The sequence below is a fragment of the Pezoporus occidentalis genome, unplaced genomic scaffold (assembly GCF_034315485.1).
Source record: "Pezoporus occidentalis ecotype Australia unplaced genomic scaffold, CSIRO_AGI_Poc_V1 ctg139, whole genome shotgun sequence".
Taxonomy (NCBI): domain Eukaryota; kingdom Metazoa; phylum Chordata; class Aves; order Psittaciformes; family Psittacidae; genus Pezoporus; species Pezoporus occidentalis.
In genome coordinates this window covers 1,611,084-1,628,588 of record NW_026913198.1, presented here as the reverse complement: position 1 = coordinate 1,628,588, position 17,505 = coordinate 1,611,084, and the positions used below count along the sequence as shown (strand labels likewise).

The window sequence follows — 17,505 nt, the reverse complement described above, 5'->3', positions numbered from 1 at the left end:
AACCTGTTGTCTGATGTAAATTTCTGATTTTTCTCTCATATCTTCAAATGGTACTGCATCTTACCTACCTTTAAGCAAAATTAAACTGGTGTAAAGGAGACATAACAGTGATACCTATTACTAATCCATTTAATTACTCTTATAGTGCTTTTCCATCTTGTGCCTTTTGGGATCACTTTAGACGTAAAATCTCAAGTCATAAAATTATTTAAAAATAACTGTCCTGAATTTCCTTTTTGCATTTTCTCTTGATAGAATCAAAAGTTACTATGTTACTATCTCAATTGCAAGTATTTTTATAAAAAAATACTATCTAGTTTTCTGGGTAATAGGAGCATATAAAAATATTTGGAACACTTTGACAACTTCTGAACATGGTTATGACAGATGTCATATATACTGGTATTGAAAGTGCTGCTTCATATTTTCCAAACTGCCCTCTGGCCTCATTGGTTGTGCAGTAGCTTACGTAGTGATGTAGTCCCAGCTAACCATTTATATTTCCCTAATTGGGCACCTGATCAGAGCTGTTGTTATTTTACGAACATGTGCTATTTTCATGATTGCTTAGTATTTTTCCTCTACACTTTGGTAAAAAGATTTAATTAAAATAGTTGAAATAACAGAGTGCAGAGATGATCTACCTAGTTACAAGTCAGCAATTTGAGATTTTTCTGTGGATGAACAGAAATTAAAAAATCATTTTTCTGTAGTTTATTTCAATTACTTTGTGTACCAAGTTTAAGTAATCAGTCACTGTTGTCTTGCACCTTTTCAATAGCTAATAACATGGGAATTCTCAACAGTTGCCTACACCTTTTTCAAAAGGTATCTCGGAGATGTGAAATCCTTGCCTTTTTCTAATATCCTACTGCAAATGTTCTCTACCATTTTTCATTTCTGTTTTGGTACATTAAATAATTCAAAATTCTATGCTATTAGATGAGTTGTCAGAAGCAGAGGTAGACACTGGAACCTCTAAAGCTTATATATTGTCATGACAAACTCATCAGTCTCAATGTGTTGCATAGTGAATGAAATGTGACTTGCATAATTCCCTGGGAATTCAAACTGCCATGTTTTGATTGTTGCAATTACAAGAAACTAACTATGGTTGAGTATGTCTTAAATATTCACCTCTTTTCTTCAACTATAGAATTTTATGTTTGTAGAAAAGTGTGTGCCTGTGGAAAAGGGAAAGAGAAACTGAGGATTATTTTTCCCCGTAGAAAATCTAGTTAGAATTAAATATATGCTAATTATTTAGCTTGTGCTGACTATGTCATTTGCTGAGTTGCTTCTTAATGGACTTTGTCAGTCAGCAGAACAGTCAAGATAAAGGATGCAAATTAGGGAATGCATTTATTGGATATTTCTTGCCTAATCATACCTTCCCTTCCCTCCCTTCCTTCAGTGTTCACAAGTACTAGTCTTCTGTTCATTTTTCCTTCAGTTAGCCATATGTTCTTACTCATTTTTTAGCGCATAACAATTCCTTTTACTCTTCCAGTTTCTGTTTGTGGCTCTATTCTAGCTTTAACACCTCCTCTGATTGTGTTTCTCCATGTTCCTCTAAATGTTAAATGTAAAGTAATAAAAGAAAAAGCCCCAACAAAAACAAACACTCCACTGTATTATTCTAAGCCTGAATCAATGAATAAAGCTGTAATATAGAAGCTGCAGTAAATGTAGTGAGTCTGGGAGAGAGACCATTATTTTGGCTCCAAGAGTGTTGAAAACTAGGTGGGATGTATAAACGGAAAGAATAAATATGGTACAATTTGTCCATCACAGTATCACTAAGGAAAACAAACAAAACAAATTAATAGTTCAGTAAGATAGATATCATATGGTAGAGAGTGCTGAAATACTACTTTCTCAGAGGTGAATGATATTCTTTCTTCAGAAAAAAAACAAAACTCCCTCAGGGAAAGTATCTATTGACTTTAAAATATGCCTTAAGGTCTGGCAATAGAAAGCACTCAGGCTTAGGAAAACTGCAGGTTAAAATATGTTTAAAATTGATTCATTGCTTTTGTCAAGGGTCTGGTGAGGTACTTCTGTTGGCATTTTACAGGGAGAAATTTGTGACAGAAGAAGGTAGATTTTATGTGACCTTGAAAACCTCTATGCAGCTTTGCACAGGTGTCATTGATGGGACTGGTGAAGTTTTAGAAACCCAGATTTTTCATTCTAAAAGAGCAAAAATACCATTTTTCTAATTGTTGCTACAAGCTAATAATGCTTGTATTAAACAGAAGATGTACAATTGAATTGACCAAAAAGAAAACAGTTGCATTACAAGGAGAATGAGCAAAGATTACTCATGAGCAAAGATTACTCACGGGTACTCTTTGAATCTTGTTCAGTCTGAAAAGCCTAAAGTAGACCTGAAAGCTGCAGATGTTGCTAGGGTTTTTTCAATGTGCTCAATATTCTCTCCTTTCAAGAACAGGATTAGAGCAGGGGAGAGGAAAGAATGTTGGTATAGCAATTCTTGAATATCCTAGGGTGAACAATAATTTGCTAACACACTCTTCATTCCAAGACGTTGGTGTGTACCCAAGGCTGTACATCAAGGATACTAGCAACTACTTAAAGCATTAGCACTCCTTTCTGTCTTTTTCTGCCCATGACTCACTCCTACCACCCCACCCCCTTTGCCCAGTCTTTCTGGGGTTTTAAAATATACAGCCGTATTAAAAGTGTTTTCAGAAAGGAAACAATCAAGGGAAGGAAGTGTGCTTTTTGCCTTTGCTAGGATGAAGGCGAAAAGGTTGCGTGTCACAACTCAGACGAGTAGCTAATAAAAACTTGCTTGCATAAATCTCAGCCAAACACTGTTTTTGTGTTTTTCCCCATACAGCAGTCTATCACAAATATCCAGCATTATTAAAAAGCAAGATCTACTTCTGATGTAAGAATTCCTTTCTGGGTGCTATAGAAACAAGAGCGCATTCATGACATCACCAAGGCAACACAAAAATAACAATGTAAGCATCCCTTCATTAGGGGTTTGTGAAACTCTGAAATTACAGACTGGACAGTAGCAGTGTTGAAATGTTTGAAGATGCATGTTTAGTTGGTGGTCAGAGGTTACAATTCTGACGTATGGGATTGTGTAGGAAAGACACATTTGTTGCCTGAGTTAGTAAACAGAAGCATGGAAGAATAAAGACTCAACAAACTGTATTTCTAACCATTTCTCTCATTCATGAAATACTAAAAAGAGAAAGTTTTTCAAATTACCAGAACAGAAACTAGGAAACTGTGTCTTCAGCGGAGCCGGTAAAGGTAAGGTACATGCCTTAATATAGCATTTGATAAGCGGAAAATTAGGGAAAATGTTTTTAAAGTTGGTGTTTCTTGTTGGAATATTAATATAAAATAAGTTACTAAAAAAGATGATTATATGAAAATAACTAAATAATAAAAAAATAATTTATAAGCTTGGGACATCTGGAGTTGAAGTTCTTTGTTAACATTAGTTTGCTGGAGTAAAACAGTGGAGTTTTTCCTCTTGATGTGTAATGTTTTCGGGGAAACTTGCCTCAACATTTTTAATTGTGCATAAATGGATGCATGAGATTTTCTAAGAGTTTAATTTCTGGAAGCCACCATACTTTTGCTAAAGAAGCCCTAAAATTTGGAAAACAACAATATTTCTAGTTATGGGATTGAGTTTGTAGAGTGCCAGTTTCACCATAGGTAAAAATTCTGTCAATATAGGAAATGCTTGTATGGAGAAAGATGCAATTTCTCTTGAGCTCTACAGTAAGGTGCTACAAATTTGTGTCCAGATCTTGTACATTTTTATCTCTCAAATCTATGCAAATGGCTAACAATCCACCTCCCCTTCCCATTCCCTCTCCACAGCATCTTGAAGTTTTTTTAAATGTGTTTTCAAGTAAAAAATCTCTAAAAAAATATAAATTTGTGATTGTTTTGTATGGTATGGTTTCAACGGATATAAAATGGATTACACTTGTAAATCCTTTTATTTACTGTCATGTTAGCAGTTAATTGGTGTGGTTGACATGCTGGAGGAAAGGGATGCCACCACAAAGGGGCCTCAACACACTTGAAAGCTGGACAGTGCAAACTTCATGAAGTTCAAAAATGCAAAGTGCAAGGTCCTACACCTGAGTCAGGGCAATCCCAGGCACAGCTACAGGTTGGGCAGAGAAGAGATTCAGAGCAGCCCTGCGGAGAAAGACTTGGGGGTGCTGGTTGATGAGAAATGAACATGAGCCGGCTTCAGTGTGCGCTCGCAGCCCAGAAAGTCAATCGTATCCTGGGCTGCATCAAAAGGAGCATGACCAGCAGGTCAAAGCAGGTGATCCTGCCCCTCTGCTCTCGTGAGACCTCCCTTGGAGTATTGTGTGCAGTTCTGGTGTCCTCAACATAAAAATGGCATGGAACTGTTGGAACAAGTCCAGAGAAGGGCCACGAGGATGATCAGGGGACTGGAGCACCTCCCGTATGAAGATAGGCTGAGGAAGCTGGGGCTGTTCAGCCTGGAGAAGAGAAGCTGTGTGGAGACCTCATAGCAGCCTTCCAGTATCTGAAGGGGGGCTATAGGGATGCTGGGGATGGACTGTTCATTAGGGACAGTAGTGACAGGACAAGGGGTAATGGGTTAAAGCTTAAACAGGGGAAGTTTAGGTTGGATATAAGTAAGAAGTTCTTTACTGTGAGGGTAGTGAGGCACTGGAATGGGTTGCCCAAGGAAGCTGTGAATGCTCCATCCCTGGTAGTTCAAGGCTATGCTGGAGAGACCCTTGAGCAACCTGGTCTTGTGGAAGGTGTCCCTGCCCATGACAGGGGGATTTGAACTAGATAATCTTTAAGGTGCTTTCTAACTGAAACCTTCCTATGACTCTCTGATTGCCTGATTCTCAGGAGAACACAGCATGATTAAGAGATATTTCTGCCCACATGATGAGTTGTATCCACTTATGCCTATACAGCACTCCCTATAGTGCCAGAAGTATGTTCCTCTCTGCTCATTCTCTGATCAAGGAAACTCTGATTTCAAGCACCCAATTTGTGTTTTAATTGCTGCAGAAAGCTTTGTAAGTGGACACAAGGTGTGCAGATTCTGTTAAAGTTTAACAGCAAGCACCTCTGCACATATGGCTACAGTCACAGTCTTATTTTTATGCTGTTGCAATTTCAAGATAGCAGGCATAGATGCCTATATTTTTTAAATGTAATACTTCTGTGTTCAAAGATCTGTGTGTGACCAGTGAGATATGTAGCATAATAGAATTGAAAGGAGAGAGGGGAATGTCTAGGATTTGAAGTGATCCCACAATTTAAATGAGAGGCTTATCTTTCGGCATCATAACACCATTCTTTATATGGATTATTTTAGGGGAAGACAAATTGTATCAATCATTTTGATATTTTTTGAAAGGAAATGCCTTGTGGAGGTTTTGCTGAGAGTAAACTCTGGTGCTTTGAAACAAAAGGATCCTGAATTTAAACATTTACAAAATGGGCATTTATGATCCCATAATTCAGGTCTTATACTATTTTCTTTTTTAAAAACAAGGAGAATCTAGGATGATAGTAGCAACAGTATAACCCCAAATCTGTCTTCTTCAGAGCGATTTTTTGATTTGTTGGGGTTTCTTTGGAGTATTTGCAGGAATCTATTGTGGAAGATATTTGGAATTTTGGTTTCGTGTCATTCACTTTTGCAGGATAAATTGCTGATATGCCATTGCCAAACTCAGCGCATGCTGCAACTGTCCCTGCCTGACCAGCTTTTATTAAAGGTGACAGGTAACACAGTCTGAAAATAATCCAGTTCTTATGCTGACACAGGAGGCCACTTCAACTGTCATGCAAATGAAAACTGTTGATATTTAGCTGTGTTTTCTTTTTGTTTCATTATTTCATTCATGCGAACATTGGAAGTAGAGAAAAACCTTCCTATTTTCACTGTGATGTGGCGAAATACACATTCCAGCTTTCTTCCTTCTTCTTTTCATTAAGACTCAAATATATAAAATAAATGTGAAATAATCTGGAAATGCTAAGATACTTTTAGAAAAGAAGACATGAAATTGAAAACTAGTATATGTACTTCTTTGTAGAAGTCTTAAAAATTATAGAAAGTAATTCTCATCAGTTGAGTGATGCAATTATAGTTGTCTGTGAGAAACTGCAGCAATTGTTGGATGCCTGTGCTAGGGTGAATAGACGGGACTACCAATCTCTCTCATTTCACTGCTGGAATGAAAAGCATAAGCATGTTATTTCTTGTGTAAGAAATGGACAGTATGTAACTTTTAAACCTCACATGGCTTGCAAAATCTTACTAACGAGACAAGATTGACTAGTTTGATTCTGACAATTTCTTCTCTGATGTTAAATCATGCATCAAAAAGCATGGATTCAAGCCTGCTACATGCACTTCATGAGCTGCAATTGGTTATATACTTTTCTAGAATAATTATAGAAATTACATTATGAGGCAGCTTAATCTAATATAAATATGCTTTAGTTAACTCTTGTCTTACTCTTTTGCCTTATAAATATGAATCTATATAGGTCTAAAGAAGGCCTCCCTAGGAAAGCTATTAATGTGGCTTACATATTGGATTTAAAACTTCACAGATATACTTTTCATCAAAAGATCACATTGGAGAAGTGGCCATTCTTCAATTAAAACTGTGTATTAATCTTTAATGCTGTATAAGGCTTAGACTGCCTGGTGTTATTCAGTTAAATGTTTCACTTACAAATTTCAGATAGCTGAGGCCTTTTTGTCCATACAAAATCTGAGAAAGTCTTGTTTTAAAACCTGACCTCTTGTAAGGTAATACAATATTGTGAGCTAAAAAAATTTGTTCTCTTGGATTGCCTTCTCCAATGCACAGTCAAGAAATTATAAGGGATTAGGAATGACAGTGAGTGACAAAACCAAGGAATACGCATCAGAATCATAGAATAGTTAGTGTTTGAAAGGACCATAAACATCAGCTAGTTCAAACCCCCCTGCTGTGGAAGGGACACCTTCCACTAGACGAGGTTGCTCAAAACCCCATCCAGTCAGGCTTTGAACACTTCCAGGGATGGGGCAGCCACAACTTCTCTGGGTACCCTGTTCCAGTGCCTCACCAACTTCAATGGAAAGAGCTTGTTCCTAAAGTCTAATCTAGATCTTCTCCCTTTTGGTTTAGAATCATAGAATCATAGAATAGTTAGGGTTAGAAAGGACCTTATGTTTATCTAGCTCCAACCCGTCTGCCGTGGGCAGGAGCACTTCACACTAGACCATGTGACCTAAGGCTCTGTCCAACCTGGACTTGGAACACTGCCAGGGATGGAGCATTCACAGCTTCCTTGGGCAACCCTTTCCAGTGCCTGAACAGCCCCAGCTTCCTCAGCCTATCTTCCTACGGCAGGTGCTCCAGTCCCCTGATCGTCCTCGTTGCCCTCCTCTAAACTTGTTCCAACAGTTCTGTGTCCTTTTTATGTTGAGGACACCAGAAGTGCACACAGTACTCCAGGTGAGGTCTCACGAGAGCAGAGTAGAGGAGCTGCATCACCTGCTTTGACCTGCTGGTCACGCTCCTTTTGATGCAGCCCAGGTTGGCTTTCATGGTTGGCTTTCTGGGCTGCAAGCACACACTGAAGCCGGCTCATGTTCATTTTCTCATCAACCAGCAGCCCCAAGTCCTTCTCTGCAGGGCTGCTCTGAATCTCTTCTCTGCCCAACCTGTAGCTGTGCCTGGGATTGCTCTGACCCAGGTGTAGGACCTTGCACTTGGCATGGTTAAATTTCATAAGGTTGGCATCAGCCCACCTCACAAGCATGTCAAGGTCCCTCTGGATGGCATTCCTTCTCTCCAGCATGTCAACTGAACCACACAGCTTGGTGTCACTGGCAAACTTGCTGAGGGCAAATGGTTTAAAACCATTCCGGTTTGTCCTATGCCTACATACTTTTGTAAAATGTCCCTCTCCAGATTTCTTGTAGACCCCCTTTAGGTACTGGAAGCTGCTATAAGGTGTCCCCTGAGCCTTCTTTTCTCCAGGATGAACAAGCCCATCTCCCTCTGCTTGTCTTCATAAGAGAGGTGCTCCAGGTCTGAGGGTCTGATGCTCCTCTGACTATCTTTGTAACCTCCTCTGGACTCACTTCAACAGGTACATGTCCCTCTTGTCTTGGGTGCTCCAGAGATGGACACAGTACTCCAACTGGGGTCTCACGGGAGCAGAGTAGAGGGGCAGGAACACCTCCTTCAACCTGCTGGTCACACTCCTTTTGATGCACCCCAGGATACGGTTGGCTTTCTGGGCTGAGAGCGCACACTCCCTGTTCACGTCAGCTTCTTGTCAAGAAAGAACACCCAAGTCCTTCTCCTCAGGGCTACTCTCAATCAACTCTCCAGCCAGCCTATATCTTTATTATACATATTGCCATTGGTAAATTTACTCTGCAACTTGAAAGCAAATTATATTCCAGACACATTCTGTTCATATCAGAGTTGAAGTTGGCTCTTGTTGACATGCACAATTGTAAAAATATACAGATAACATAAAACTCCCTACAAAGTAGTACTGAAACTGAGTTCATGTGGAATGCATGTATTACTTATTTAAGGTAAACTGAATTCCTAAGGAGCTGTAATTACAAATTCTTGGCTTTGAGATAAGCCTAGAAATTTTCAAGTTAACCTTGCATCTAAACATGTTGAAATAAGGAAGTACGTAGTACTAGCATGTTACTATAGAGTGCTATAATGTACTGGCATCCATGTAAAAAACATAAAAGACATAGATGCACATTTTTTAAGTAAGTTGAATCTGAACTTTGTGTATAGCTCATAAAATGTCTGAATCAGGAAGATGTGTGCTCATTAATGTTTTTATTGCTAGAAAAGTTTAAGATAAAGCTGAATCAGAAAATTTTAAATTTTTAAAGAATACTGTTGAGCAGAAAAAAAACCCATAAAACTATAATTTAAATAGTGAATAAACACGTTCTTTTAGAAAAAAATTCCTACAGAATATATTAAGAAATGTTGAAGTGTTGTGAAAAGGCAGAGTTATACACATACTTTCCTATCATATTCTACTTCCTTGCCATGTCTGCCGAATAGATCTGCCCAGTATGTACTTTTTCTTCTAAATATTGTTTTGCTTGTTGTGACTGAAAGTTTGTCCTTTAGGAAATATTGTTCTTTTTAAAAGTTTATTACTGGCTTCCTGTGGTTTATGGTGGGGGCAGTATGGTGTCTGACAATTCACAGAACATTGCTTTAAAGGAGAAGAAAAAACTGATTTAAAAAGAAAATAATATTAAAATTTATCAATCCTTTGCAATAGAGTGCTCTAAGATGCTATTATTCTTTCTTAATTCATTTCCTAGATGAAAAAATGTTAGAGATTTAATCTGGTCAGACACGCTATGTATGGATTAGTCAGTGTGGAGAAGGCAATGCTCAGTTTAAGAATTACAAGTTGGACAAAGAATTATCCAAAGGACAGCCAGCAAATTCTATTGGAGTGTTATCTGTAAGGCTGGTTGGGTGTTACATGAAGATTTCCTTTGTGGTTTGGCTAACTTGATTTGTCTCAAGTCATGAAGCGTCATCAATAAATGAGACTACAATTGTCTCTTGTGAAGATGTTAGTGGCCTTGTGGACTAGCTGAAATAGGAAGAAACATAAAAACTTGAAATAAAAAGTCATGCACATAGGGGACTTTATAAGAAGTATTTCTGCCATAAATTGAAGGCTTATCAACTTCAAAGTACAGAAGCCAATACAGACTTCAGCCTCTTAGTAGATCATAGATTGACTTATACTTCACAATGTGAGGTTGCTTTGAAAAAGAAGAATAGGATTCTAGAATGCATAAAGCAAACTTTTTCCACTAGTGAAATAAGTACTTTTGCCTTGTATAATAGAAAGCCATCCAGCTGGAATATAGTACACATTTTTAATTATTTAAGTTTGAGAAAGGTTTATCCATATTTGGAGAAGTATGATGTCAACCACTAATATGATGTCATGCTGCTGAATCCTCTTAAAAACAGGAGATTAGAAATGATAGCAATGGAGAAATAAAGTCTGGGAACCAGAAAGGACTAGGATCTTGCTTAAACTGAAGGAAGTATTTGTACAAAAACAAAAAGAATGGAGTAGCCAGCAAGACATCTAGGTGGATTATAAGATGACTGTCAGAGAACTGAGGTTTCAGGGCTGACTTCCAAATAGGTGAGCTGGAACAACTGATTTTGATTACTTTGTAAGAGGAATTCTACGGCTGTAGTGGTAGTAGACGGCTTAATTTGATCAAGGAGCAAGATTAATGAATCCTAAACAGTAAGATAAAATTCAGAAGTCTTTTCTAGTTTGTAGCTCTGTTACTGGATTGACAGTTAGGCCTTCCAGACACAAAGGATATGAAGTTCATATAAAGTCTTAATATAGTTTTGTTTGACAACCTGACAAGCTAGCTGCTATTTCTGTTGAAATAATTTATCTAAATGATGGAGTATTGCTTTTGGCTCCCATGAACAGATAAAGAAATATTGAAGGTGGAATTCTCAGATATGAAAGCAGAGTTGCTTGGGATGCAGCCATTTTGGGGATGGGAAAGGGGTCATTGACAGTCATACCAGAGAACTCTCTTCAGAAACCCAGTTTGGGAGCTGGTTTTATTTCCTGACTAGGGAATCTCCAGGGCAATTCAGAGTATCTAAGATGTGATTATGCCTTTTTCTCTGCCGAACAGGTGAAGAATCTAGGTTCCTGACTTAAGTCACACTCCTGCATTCAGATAATGAATATTCATGAGCTGCTCCTCACTTCTCTGTTAGAAAACTGTGTTCTCTTTCCTGTCTACTTTCTGATATAGATTCTTCCCACATTTAGGAAGCTACTGGGAGGGGGAAAAAGAGGAAAATACATGATGTTAAGGTATTGGGTTATATTTTTGCTTACTTGAACACTAAATTTTTCCAGCAAATTTTAAATGCTGTTGAAAAAACTGTATTGGCTAAGTGTGTTTGGTTTTATATCATTCTGTCCAGCTCTTCTAATACTATCAGGTCTTTAGCTGCTTAGAGAGGGAATATCTTCAAACTAGAAAAACAATGTGAGATTGTCTTCACTCTAAAAAAAAAATAAAATAAAAAAATCTTATTAATCTGATAAATTTAAATTAAGGATACAGTTTATGTGGGGAGTAAATGTGTGTGCTTCTTGTTTTTAGGGTATTCAGTTCTGCTTATCATGAAATTTGGTGATTTACCTTTGTAAATCTGGACTTTAATTCTAATACATTATTTACTTCATTTGCTGGGAATTGTATTTTGTTATACATGGCAACTCCTTTCAGTAGTGTTTGGCTTGAAATGATGCAATGACTGATGCAATGGAAGATTCTGTGGAGCTTTGAGACTGTATTGTCTCTAGTACTTCAAGGTAATTTGAGCAACATCTTTGGTAAAATTAGAAGATGTGGTTCTTCCTTATTTCAGAAGAAAAATTTTTGACACACCTTTCAATCAAGTAAAAACAGGGGAACTTAATAAAATCTTTCTCTTCAGGGAAAGAGATTTATTTTCTAGTGTGCTTTTACCTCTGGCAGATTTCTCATGTTTTTGAGTTACTCAACTTTTTTCCACCACTCAGGATAAAAATAAAAATAACCCCCCGTCCCAAAAGAACCGACCAAACAAAAACCAAAACAGGTTATGCAAACGCTTTATAGCTTTTAGTTCTGGCCTGAGTAATTTTATTCCTTTCTTTCCTTGTCATCTTTGACAATCTCTTTTCCACACAAAATTCCCATCTTCGAACTAAATTTTAGGCCAGCAACTTTTAGAATTGTTTTCAGTTGATAAAAGTAAGACATTACTGGGAGGATAATCACCTCTTAATTTGATATTAATTCAGGTAGCTTTTTATGTTCCTAAAATTCAAAATGTCAAGGGCCAACTCAGTAAATATAACACCGTGGGAATTACATATCATTCATGGACCTTCGGGTTTCTCCCTAGCTACAAATGTTCCTCCAGATTTGCCTTTCCGTGTGTCTGTACTATTTTCTTCCTTCATTTTTCACATTTGATTAAGTCTTCAGAAATAAAATAACAGTATTAATGGCATTCATCATAAAAGCAGACAATGTGCCATAACATGGTTATGGTACATTCATAGTTTGGGTCTTGACATTTGGTATTAGAATATTTTAATTTGCAGCTCAACTTCAAGGTCTGTTTCTTGTTAGCAAGTCATGCAAACTCATAATTTCTCTGAGATAGAGATTTATGGTCTCCTATTTTGGGGTTTTGCTCTCTTTTGATTTATCTTTGTGTCCTCTCCCTTCCAATTCACATGGCTTAAATACAAGAGTTTACACTCATGTCTAGACTGGAGTCAGCTGATGCAAAGTATGAGACAGAATATTTGCAACAATTTTTAATAGTCAGCAAAATATACTCAGGAGAAATTTAATACCAAATGAGTGATGAACTGCTGCATATAGTCAGGAAGAGCACTGGTGGAGGTACTTAGTGATTTTAGAAGCATGGAATGTATCAAGTAATATTAATCCCTAGTGTTCAAGAGTACTAAATTCAGCTTTCATAACAACATGGGGGCTAGCGCTCATGAAGGAGGTTTCTTGCCCATCAGAACCATTACCTGTATTGTCTCATGACCCTCGATAGCATTTTGGTAAATCCTCACTTACCTGCAGAGCTGAAGCTTTGGGACTATGGCCAGCATAGCTGAATTTATCAGAAGTAGACTGTAGAATTGTGATATTGAAATCTGTGAAGAGCCGTGGTTGATATACATTATGTGAACAGCTCTGGGTAGAGAGATGGGCTACCATTACATAGAATTAATAAGGAGAGAAACTGACCTGAAAAATTTGAATCTATAGCTCCCATCAGTGGCAGTGTGTGTTAACCAGAAACTGTTAAAAGAGCATTGATGTAAGAATAGCTGTGGCAGGTGAGAACAAGAGTCCATTTAATCAAATGTCATGTCTCCCAAGCATCCCTTAGTAAGCATCAGTGAATTACTCTTCTGTGAATGGTATGCCGAGTCTTTCCTTGAATACACATGAAATTCCACAATCTGCAAGTCAGCAAGATTCCCACAATTCAGACTCTTGCTCCTTTTTCTGTTTCAGACCTTAGTCCTGCACCTTATTCAAGGTCTATTCTGTGCAATTTTAAAATTTAGTTTGAAGACTAAAGATACTGATAAAGATAAGGCAGTTCAAGTGGCTTTTAATGGAAACAGTAGAGGTTTTTACTGGGTACAGAGAAAAAAATTTATATTGAAGACCACTTAGCATTGGAAAGTTGCACAAAGAGGCAGTTCAGTCTCCATCTCTGGAGGATGACCCAACAACACTTAACTGGATAAAGCTGTAATCATGTTACTGTGAACTCAGTACTGATCTCTGAACAGGAGGCTGGAATAGACAAAACCAGAGGCTCCTCCCAAGCTTGAATGATTCTTGGATCAGTCTAATCTATCTCTTTATGCCGGTTCTGAATATAATTATTATTATTTTATTTAGCAACTCTTTGCAAAGAAGACTTTTTGTACATTTGATCACCCTTGTCAACAAACTCTGAACCTCTCTGAAGTCTATATATTTCTTTTTGAAATGTGGATAGACCAGAAAAACATGCAGTGTTTCTAGATGTGCCTAAACAATTATTTATACAGTACCATGGTGTACTCAATTTTGTTTCCTATTCGTTTCCTAATAATGTCAGACATCTGCTTTTTTCTTTTCTTCTTTTTTAAACCGTTGCTGAGCAGTGAGGTTATGTTTCCATGCAGTAGTAACTCCACAGTCTCCTGAGTGGAAATGATAAGTGCAGAGATCTCAATTTGCATGTAAAGTTAAAAATTATTTTTTCCATGTGCATTACTTTGCCTTTTTCTACATGAAATTTCAGCTGCTGTTTTATTGTCTGGTCACTCAGTCCCGTGCTTGTTTTCTGCTCTTCATAGTTAGCTGTTATTTTTACTACTATGACCTAGTATCATCATCAAACTTTGTCATCTTATTGTGCAGTCATTTTTTATAGATTGTTTAGGACTTCATTGAGTAGCAAGGACATCAGTGCACATTCTAATGGAACTCCAGTAATAATATTTTTCCAACGCAGAGCCTGATCTGACCTGACTCCTATCTTCTCTTTCTTTTCCTTTAATTACTTATTTATGCAAAGACTTTCTTATTTTAACATTTTCCTAGCTTTCTCAAAAGCTTTGACAGAAAATTTTCTCCAAGTCCAAGCAGGTTATTAGCTAAACGGGAAATGTGTGATCTCCTTTATAGAATTTAATTAGGTTTGTGTGGTATGATTTGCCTTTAGAAAAACTTAAGTAGCTGGTTTCAATAATAAATTTCTTTAGGTAACAATTTTTATTCTAATTTCACTTTATATTGTATATGTAGACTTATTTAACAGGGGCTTTCACTTTTGACTGACATATGTTACTTTTTCCATTGTTTTACATTTCCTTGTATTTCTGCAATCTGAAAAAAAAAACCCATCAAGGAATAAAAGAAGATTAATAATTCAAAATTAGGACCTCAGTCTACAAAGAGTCCACTTCAGGGCTCTGTGCGCAGAGCACATACATGTATGAAACTCTGCAGGACTATGCTGTAAGAAGTCAAAAAAATATATTCCTTGCTCAGTGCTAGTAAAACCTTGAGAGTGAAACCTGTACACATACTAGTGTGATAATAGCACCACGGGAGAGCATCCTTTTCATTTCATTCCTGTTTATTTTTTTTTAATCAAAACTCCAATTCAGATTTAAAACTTTTTCAGACAATTTTCACTGCATATTCCTGTATATGTTGGAGGGAAAGTACTTCAACACTGGTCTTCAAAGTCTTTGTTTTGTTTTTATTATTCTTACAGTTGATTGTGACTGGATTTGGAACTTTTCACCAAGAATGATTTTCTGTGAATATAGTCACGGAAAAAAAGCAGTTTATGGAAATAATAACAACAGCATAATCTGTGTTAACAGAAGCTAATTTATCTTTTCTTTAAACAATAAATTTCTGATTTTTATTTTCTTATTATAAGTGTAGTACTTTGCCTATGTAGAGAATAATGCAAAACTAGATTCCAAGCACCTGGCGGTCTCCTGGTAGTAGGAATAAACGCCTTTGTTTACTATAAGCATGAATTCCTAAAATAATGCTTTTATACAAAATATGAAAATAGAATGTGTCTGTAGAGAATTGAGGTGCTGAAATAAGTTAGAATTGTTAGCACAATATGCATCATCCACACTGTGCTAAAGACATAGAACTTTTCCTTTGAATAAGGGGTTTATCTCCAGTGTCAAGTAAAAAAGTCAAGTTCTAGACTATTTAAAAAATGTGTGCTCATGGAAAACTGATTCTTTCCTCATGGAGCAAAACTGTCGTAAGCCTTATGAAATAAAAAAACAAATTAAACTCCTTGCTGAAAGGTTTGCAGCAGTCTGAAGCCTGTGCGTGGAATCTGTTATATATATAGATATAGATAGATAGATATATATATAATATAAATGCTCATAGTGTGGACTATCACAATGAAAATACCCTGATTTTTTAAATTATTCCAGTAAATCAGTGTAGCCATGAACAAGCAGAATTAATTCAGAATATCAAATCATAAGTATGCATAGATAGTTTGTCATACCTTTTTGGCTGGGAAGTCCTTTTTCTTGTGAATGTGATATGTCATATGCAAAGAATCTATGGCCCCTTCTAAATATTAGCAGGAAATCCCCTAAATGATTCCAAGTGTCTTATACCTATGTTGTTTATACTGCAGTGTATGACTGTAAACCAAACTTGTTAAAAATATTCCTGAAGTGTTCATGAACACTGACTGTATGCTGGCATTTTCTTCCTGTAGATAAATAATTGCAAGAAGATTTTAAAAGGCTTTGCTATTCTAATCTCTCACATATACTGTTCTTTCTGGGAAATAGATGGAGGGACTGAGAAACTTCTAAATGGAAATTTGTTTCTCATACCTTTGGCCTTCTGCCTTCAAAACACCAAGTGTTTGTTTTCTGAAAACAATTAATTTAGGATTAGTATTTGGTTAAAATTCTGACTAGATTGAAAAAAAGATGGATCTGTAGCCTTTGGCTTCAATAGGAGGGCATTAAATGATGTATATCATTCCATACAGTTACGTAATACATGTTGGGGTTCCGTGTCTTAGATTTTTTCTCCAGTGTAGAGACTTGGGAAATAATTAATTAGTTTACTGGGCTTATTCTTCAGTTATTCTTTGCAAATTGCTAACTAATTTCTCAGGTCCTACAGTTCAGTTTTGAAGATGTGAGTTACCTTTCCCCCTGAAGTGTCCCTGCATAATAATTTTGATGCTCTATGAGTGGAGAATGAAGCAAGAGTGAGAGTGATCTTCCTGGACAAGACCTGGGAAAGGCCAACCATGCAAAGTTGGTCCAGCCACCCACTCGCATTAGAACTTATCCCACCAGAAATGTATGTAGGGTATTAGTAACTGGGGACTCCTTGCTGAAGGGCACTGAAGCACCCATTTGTCATCCAGACAATATCTCTAGAGAAATTTGCTGTTTGCTGCTAGTTTGCATCCATGATGTCATGGAGACGCTGCCAATTAGAAAAAGCACGTGGAACTGGTAAAATGTGGGACTATCACCCGTTCCCACTATTCCAAGAATGATTGAATGATTCTGCATTGAGTCAACAGAAATATCAAGAATCTTTATGTCCCTTGGAACATGATAAAGGAATTCGGAGTATGGGTGTTGTTCTGCTCTACCCTCCCAGTCAGAGAAGGGAGTTAGAGAAAAAAGAGGTGAATTGAACAGATGGCTGGCTGGCTGCATAGCTGGTGCCATGCTTAAAGTCTGGGCTTATATGACCTTGGGCATACTGTTAAGAAACTGGGTCTGTTGACAACTGGCAGGGCTCAACTGACCAAGTGTGAGCAAGAGAGCTCTGGGCAATAAGCTGGCTGGACTTATCAACAGAGATTTAAACTAGATTTAGTGGGGGAAAGAGATGGTGTTCTAAGCATTCGAGAATGGCTAGGAGTTGCTGAGGCCTTAGGAAGCAACAAGGAAACCCCTGTGAACTGCCTTAAGGGAATTAGGGTGAGCTCTTCTAAAAAGGGGATGTGGTGGGCAGCTCAACTGAAGTGCCGCTGTATCAATGCATGCAGCATGGGAAGCAAACAGGAGGAGCTGGTGGTCATTTCCCAGATGGAAAATTGTGACCTGATTGCTGTTACAGAAACTTACTGGGATGAGTCACGCAACTGGAGTGCTGTAATTGGCACCTATAAAGTACTATATAAAGTTTAAAGGTACGGAAGGGGAGGTTGTGGAGTTCCCCTCTGTGCTAAAAATGGGATTGATTTCTCAAAGCTACCTTTGAAGAACAACAATGCGTAGGTTGAGAGCTTATGGGTGAAAATAACAGACCAAGCCATC

General features: G+C 37.4%; 1 protein-coding gene across 2 annotated transcripts in view; it reads left to right on the top strand.

The window, feature by feature from the left end:
- LOC134159024 (cAMP-specific 3',5'-cyclic phosphodiesterase 4D-like) overlaps window positions 1-17,505 on the top strand; it is a 201,790-nt gene that overhangs the window by 128,971 nt on the left and 55,314 nt on the right. The window lies entirely within an intron of this gene.